A 6,476-nucleotide genomic window follows, 5' to 3' on the forward strand; every position below is an offset into this window, starting at 1 on the left:
TTGGTTGTACGAGTTATTGTTGGGTCCAATTGGATTGTAAAGAATGTTTTGATTTCGATTGAAGTTTGGTCTTGGCGGTTGATAATTATTTCCCGGCCTTTGGTTCATGTAGGAAACATTCTCTCGTTGTTCCATGGTTTGTTCAATGTGACAATCTTTCGTTAAGTGTGTTCCACCGCATTGCTCACAACTGATTCGTATTGCGTGAATATCTTTAGTCATCTTTTCCATTCGTCTCTCTAAAGCATCTATTTTTGCGGAAACGGAATCAAAGTCATGGCTAGAATCGGCTCTAGCCGCTTTAGATGAACGGAAAATATCTTTTTCCTGATGCCACTCATGCGAGTGGGAAGCTGTGTTATCAATAATCTTGTGAGCTTCGGTAGCGGTTTTCTTCATAATGGAACCACCAGCTGCTGTGTCGATGTCTTTTCGTGTAGCAACGTTGACACCTTGGTAGAATATTTGTACTATTTGATAAGTGTCTAAACCGTGCTGAGGACATCCTCTCAACAACTTTCTGAATCTTGTCCACGCCTCATATAATGTTTCATTTGGCTTTTGCACGAACGTAACAATTTCTCCTTGAAGTCTCACGGCGTTAGATGCCGGAAAGAATCTTTTAAGAAAATTTTCAACTAAGACATCCCATGTGTCAATCGCCCCTTCAGGTAACGATTCTAACCAATCTATGGCTTCTCTTTTTAAAGTCCAGGGAAACAACATGAGATAGATCTGTTCATCCTCAACTTCTCTAATTTTGAATAGAGTACAGATCCTATTAAATGTTCGAAGATGTTCGTTTGGATCTTCTTTTGGTGTACCACTATATTGGCATTGATTAGTTACCATGTGTAGGATTTTTCCTTTGATTTCATAATCTGGCGCATTAATGTCTGGTCGAATAATGGCATGACCTTGGCCAGTGCGTCTGGCTCTCATTCGATCCTCCATACTTAGGGGTTCCGTTACTTCCATAATTGAATTTGTTGAATACGAATCACTAGAGGATTCTGGTTTAATAGTTTGTAGTTCAGGAGGAATGATTAGTGGTTCATGATCTTGGAATTGTCCTTGAATATCCTCCGGGTTCTCAATTGCGAAGTCGGGTTCAAAAAATGGATTATCGGAAATTTAAGTTGGCGAACTTGTTCGACTAGATGATGATTCTAAAGAAAAATCAACGGCGACAATATTGGCTAGATGTCTTGATCGGGTTACAGGAGGTGAACATATGAAAGGTGGTGAACGTTTTGCTCGGTGTATTCACTGAATATCCTATTAGTTATAAATATAAAAATTATATAAATTATCAAATTAATAGACTTTTCTGATTTTGCCCACGTTTCGAATAGCCAATAGATGCAGCAGGTAGCCAGAACCCTTTAAATCGGAAGCCTACAACTCGCCACTAACAAATCCAACTATTACTACGAACCATAAAATTTGGATGTCTATCAATTTAATTGCTTACAATAATTTTTTCGTCGAAATTTTGAAATAAAAATCTATGTCCTAAAAACTAGAGCGTAGAAATGAAAAAAAAAGAAACGCGTCGAAAAACGTCGAAAAATAAAAATAAGAAAGAAATCTAAAAAGTTGCGTCTAAAGTATTAAAACTTAAATACAATTCTATTCGGAAAATGGCAATTACTTAAAAGGCACTAAAATCTATAACGGCGTCGCAAAATTCTAAAGCGCCTAAACTCTAAATCTAAAGAAAACGCACTTAAGGGATTTTACGGCAAAACCTAAAAATCTAGAAGTATAAAAATAACTACGGCAAAACTAAACTTAAAACTAAATACGAACGATAAATATAAAAATTACGAATTTTAACGAATAAAAAGATACAAAATAAAAAAATAAATCTAAGGTTATAAAAATATAATTTTTAAAAAAATATTATTTATATAAAAGTATTAATTTAAATATGTAAATAATTGTGACGACCCGGAAATTTTTGACCAAATTTTAAACTTAATCTTTATATAGTTCTGACACGATAAGCAAAGTCTGTAGAGTTGAGTCTTAAAATTTTTGAACTGTTTCATGAATTCATTTAACCTCGACCAATCTCGACGATTCACGAACAATTGTATGTAAATAAATATGTATGTATATATATATATATATATATATTTATATATATATATAATGTATATATATATAAATATATATATATATATATATATATATATATAAATGTAAGTATATATAATAATTTGAAATTATGAAATATAATTAAATATGTAAAATAGGATACAAAATAATTAAATGTAATTTAAATTGAATCTATATATAAGTATACATATGATTCCTATGTATAATTATATGTAATGTATATATATAAAATTTATAAATAATAAATATTCAATAAAGGTTATCAAATAATATATGGTTATTAAATGTTGCACAATTAATAATATGTAATATAAAATAAAATATAGTTGTTATATTAATGTTATTATTTTCATTATCTGTATTAAAATAAATATTAATACTAATATTAATATCAGTATTATTAATGATATTATATTTGATATATTTGAGTTGTTATAGTATTATTAATACTATTATTATCATTATTAATATCATTATTATTACAAACATTAGTAAAATTATAATTTAGTTATTATTAAAACATATATAAAAAAATTTAATACTCATTATTATATAATATATAGTTATATTACATAATCTATAATGTGTAATGCTAATATATTAAATATAATTGTTGTAATAATATTGTTATTACCTTTAATGTTAATATCAATACAAGTGTTATAAATATGAAATTTGATATATATAAATATTATTACTACTAATATTAATATAATTAGTATTATTATAATTATCTAAAATAATATTATCAATCTCATTAAAAATCTTTAATTTCGTGACTTATTATTATTATTACTCTAAATAATAATTATATTATTATTATTATTATTATTATTATTACAATTAATATTAATATTATTATTATTATTATTATTATTAATTGTATTATTAATATAATTATCAATATTAACAATAATTATATGAATCGTACGTATGAATTAATACAAAATGAGTTACAGATATCTATCAATTATTGTATTTGATTTTTGTTTGAATCTCCTAAGTGGTTACACATCTTAATCGATAGTACCAATCTATTTCCTTTCAAGTTGATTTTTTTATATTTTTATATATATCTCTATTCTTGATTGAAACTGTCGATTAATGAATTGGCTATAAAACCCAAACAATTCCAGTGTTACATGAAACGAATTGACTTACAAAAATCAACTATCAAATACAAACGCCTTTTTACAGTTTAATTTTTGTTGAATTATGAAGAACACAGACCCCATACTCTGTCGTGTTTTTTTTTTTAAAGACTCGAATTCGAATTTTAATTCAAAATCCTTAAATGTGGGGTTGTTAGGAATCGTATACTAAAACTTTCTGTAAAATTACAGCTTTCAATTTCCATTAACGAATCCAAATTTACGAAGTCAAAGTTTATTTTCTAAAAGTCAAACTTTTGTTTATCGTAAAATTCGAGTTCAATGTTATGTTTTGAGTTTAATTGATGATGGAGAAAGTTTTAAATGATGATTTAACATCTTTTTCATGTTATAATCATGGGCTAAAAGGTTCAAAATTTTGAATTTAATGTTTGAGTTTCATAGTAGTCGTGTACAGCGGTTTTGTCAAAAATTTCTTTTATTTATTTCTGTTAATGCAAGGCCATCCTAAATTGGTGGTTGTGATTCGTTTTCATAAACGTGAATTAAACCTTGAATTAACTAACACGATTAGGATTCGAACCTTTGGTGGTTTTAATTGAAGAAGAAGGGAGAAAAGGAAACAGAAAATATTGTAGTATAAATAAATTGGCGTATCAAGTTAATCAGGAAATGAGACAGACGAACGAATGGTTGAGGGTGTTTAGTGTATTCGAGAGGTCGAGGGTTCGAGCCCTGCAGTGGGCTATTTTTTTCAGAATTCGTTTTTAAGAAGGTAGTTTCGATTTTTAATAATTATTATCATTATTATTATTATTATTATTGTTATTATTACTATGATTATTAATATTATTATTGTTATTGTTAATAATAATTATTATTAGAGTTAAGTTCATTATTACTACTATCATTAATAGAATTTATGGATTATTATAAACATAGGTATTATATTATTATTATTATTATTATTATTATTATTATTATTATTATTATTATTATTATTATTATTATTATTATTATTATTATTATTATTATTATTATTATTTATATTATTATTATTATTATTAATATTATTAACATTATTATTAATATTATTACTGACATTACTAGTATTACTATGATTATTAGTAAAATTATGATTTTAAGTATTATTATGATTATAGGTACAAGTATGAATATTTTTATTATTATTATAATTATTATTACTAGTAGTTGTATTATTAATATAATTATTATGATTAGGATTACTATTATTATCGTTATCATAACCTAGTTACAATTATAATAATTATTATTATCATTGTTATTATTAATATTATTATCAAAATAGGTATTATTATTAAATAATATGATTATTAATATTATCTTTATTAATCTCAAAAACTACCTTTTTAAGCAGATAAATATTTTGTACATAAAGTATACTTATTACGTATGCTATAATTATATTAAAATTTCACATAACTATATATATCAAATTTACTAATATTATTTATATAAGTACTTACAAATAGCAAACTATCGATTTTTTTAAAAACATTAAACAAGTATGGATATATTAAAACAACTATATAAATAATAACCATTTTGAATATAAACACAAATTAAATATATAATATATAAATTAAGATATATATATTTATTCGATTACGATTGTGTGTGTTAATATATACACAAATGATATATGTTCGTTAATCCGAGGCCAACCCTGCATTGTTCAATGCCGTCATATGTATTTTTACTACACAATACAGTAGAGTGAGTTTCATTAATCCCTTTTTATATATATTTTTGGGACTGAGAATACATGCGCCGATTTTATTAATGTTTTACGAAATAGACACAAGTGATCAAAAACTACATTCTATGGCTGGATTATGAATATTGAATATCACCCCTTTCTAGCTTGGTAACCTAATGATTAGGAAACGGGTATGTCCCCTAATCGACGCGAATCCTAAAGATAGATCTATGGACCTCGACAAGTCCCATCCGGGGGACGGATGCTTTAGTACTTAGAGATTATTATTATTATACAGACGAGAGGTTCTGTTTGGGGATATTCTATGCATTAAAGTTAAGTCGGTTATCAAGCGTTCACCATATGAATGCTTTTTAATTCGCGGGTTACGCGTATTATTATGTACTCGGGTTACTTGTACAATTGAATATCTGAAATCTTGTGGTCTATTAAAATGATGGAAATGAATGTTTATGATAAACTAATGAACTCACCAACCTTTTGGTTGACACTTGAAATCATGTTTATTCTCAGGTTTGAAAGAAATCTTCCGCTGTGCATTTGCTCATTTTAGAGATATTACTTGGAGTCATTCATGACATATTTCAAAAGACGTTGCATTCGAGTCATTGAGTTCATCAAGAATATTATTAAGTCAATGATAGGTTGGATATATTCTGAAATGGTATGCATGCCTGTCAACTTTCGATGTGATGAAATTTTGTCTTTTAAAAACGAATGCAATGTTTGTAAAATGTGTCATATAGAGGTCAATTACCTCGCGATGTAACAAAATATAATGTATTCGTCCAGATGGATTAGGACGGGTCATTAGTGTTGGTATCAGAGCGGTGGTCTTAGCGAACCAGGTCTTGCATTAGTGTGTCTAACTAATAGTTGTTTAGATGCATTAGTGGGTATGGACTTCGACCGTGTCGGCATGTCAAAAGTTTTGCTTATCATATCTAGTCGGAACTCATCTGTTTATCATCCTTAGAAAATTATCTGCTTATCATTCTTAGTCTAGACACATAATAGTGCAATGATTGCATGAATAGTGTATAGACAAAATTCATATCTTAGCGTATCTGCTAATTCATATCTTAGCGTATCTGCTAATTCATATCTTAGCGTATCTGCTAATTCATATCTTAGTTCAATTTCTTCGGAATCTGACAGTACTCCGACACGGATGTTGACCTAAGCTCCGAAATCAACGTCACCAGAATGAATCAGCTAATCAGCCATCCTATATTCATCTGATGGGTTCGTAGTCGACTTAATCAATGGAGATAAGAAGAAGGTGATCCTTTCCATCAATCGAAATCACCTCTTGGCGAAGAACCTGAAGCACTTATCGGCGAACCTGTCCGAAACACCATTTTCTCTCTCATTTCCAGGATATCTCGCAATGATTATAAGAAATCCAAAAAAAAAAAAAATTCTAAACCTTATTCATTCGCTCGTTCCGACCGACAATCATCCTGGAGTCATAGAAG

At 27.9% G+C, this 6,476-nt stretch overlaps 1 non-coding gene across 1 annotated transcript; it reads left to right on the forward strand.

Annotated features, from left to right (window-relative positions):
- Positions 1–487: 487 nt before the first annotated feature.
- On the forward strand, positions 488–594 carry LOC139860661 (small nucleolar RNA R71). Its single transcript, XR_011763291.1, has one exon. It is a non-coding gene; the product is annotated as a small nucleolar RNA R71 (small nucleolar RNA).
- The last annotated feature ends 5,882 nt before the right edge of the window (positions 595–6,476 follow it).

The sequence above is a fragment of the Rutidosis leptorrhynchoides genome, chromosome 7 (assembly GCF_046630445.1).
Source record: "Rutidosis leptorrhynchoides isolate AG116_Rl617_1_P2 chromosome 7, CSIRO_AGI_Rlap_v1, whole genome shotgun sequence".
NCBI classification, from domain to species: Eukaryota; Viridiplantae; Streptophyta; class Magnoliopsida; order Asterales; family Asteraceae; genus Rutidosis; species Rutidosis leptorrhynchoides.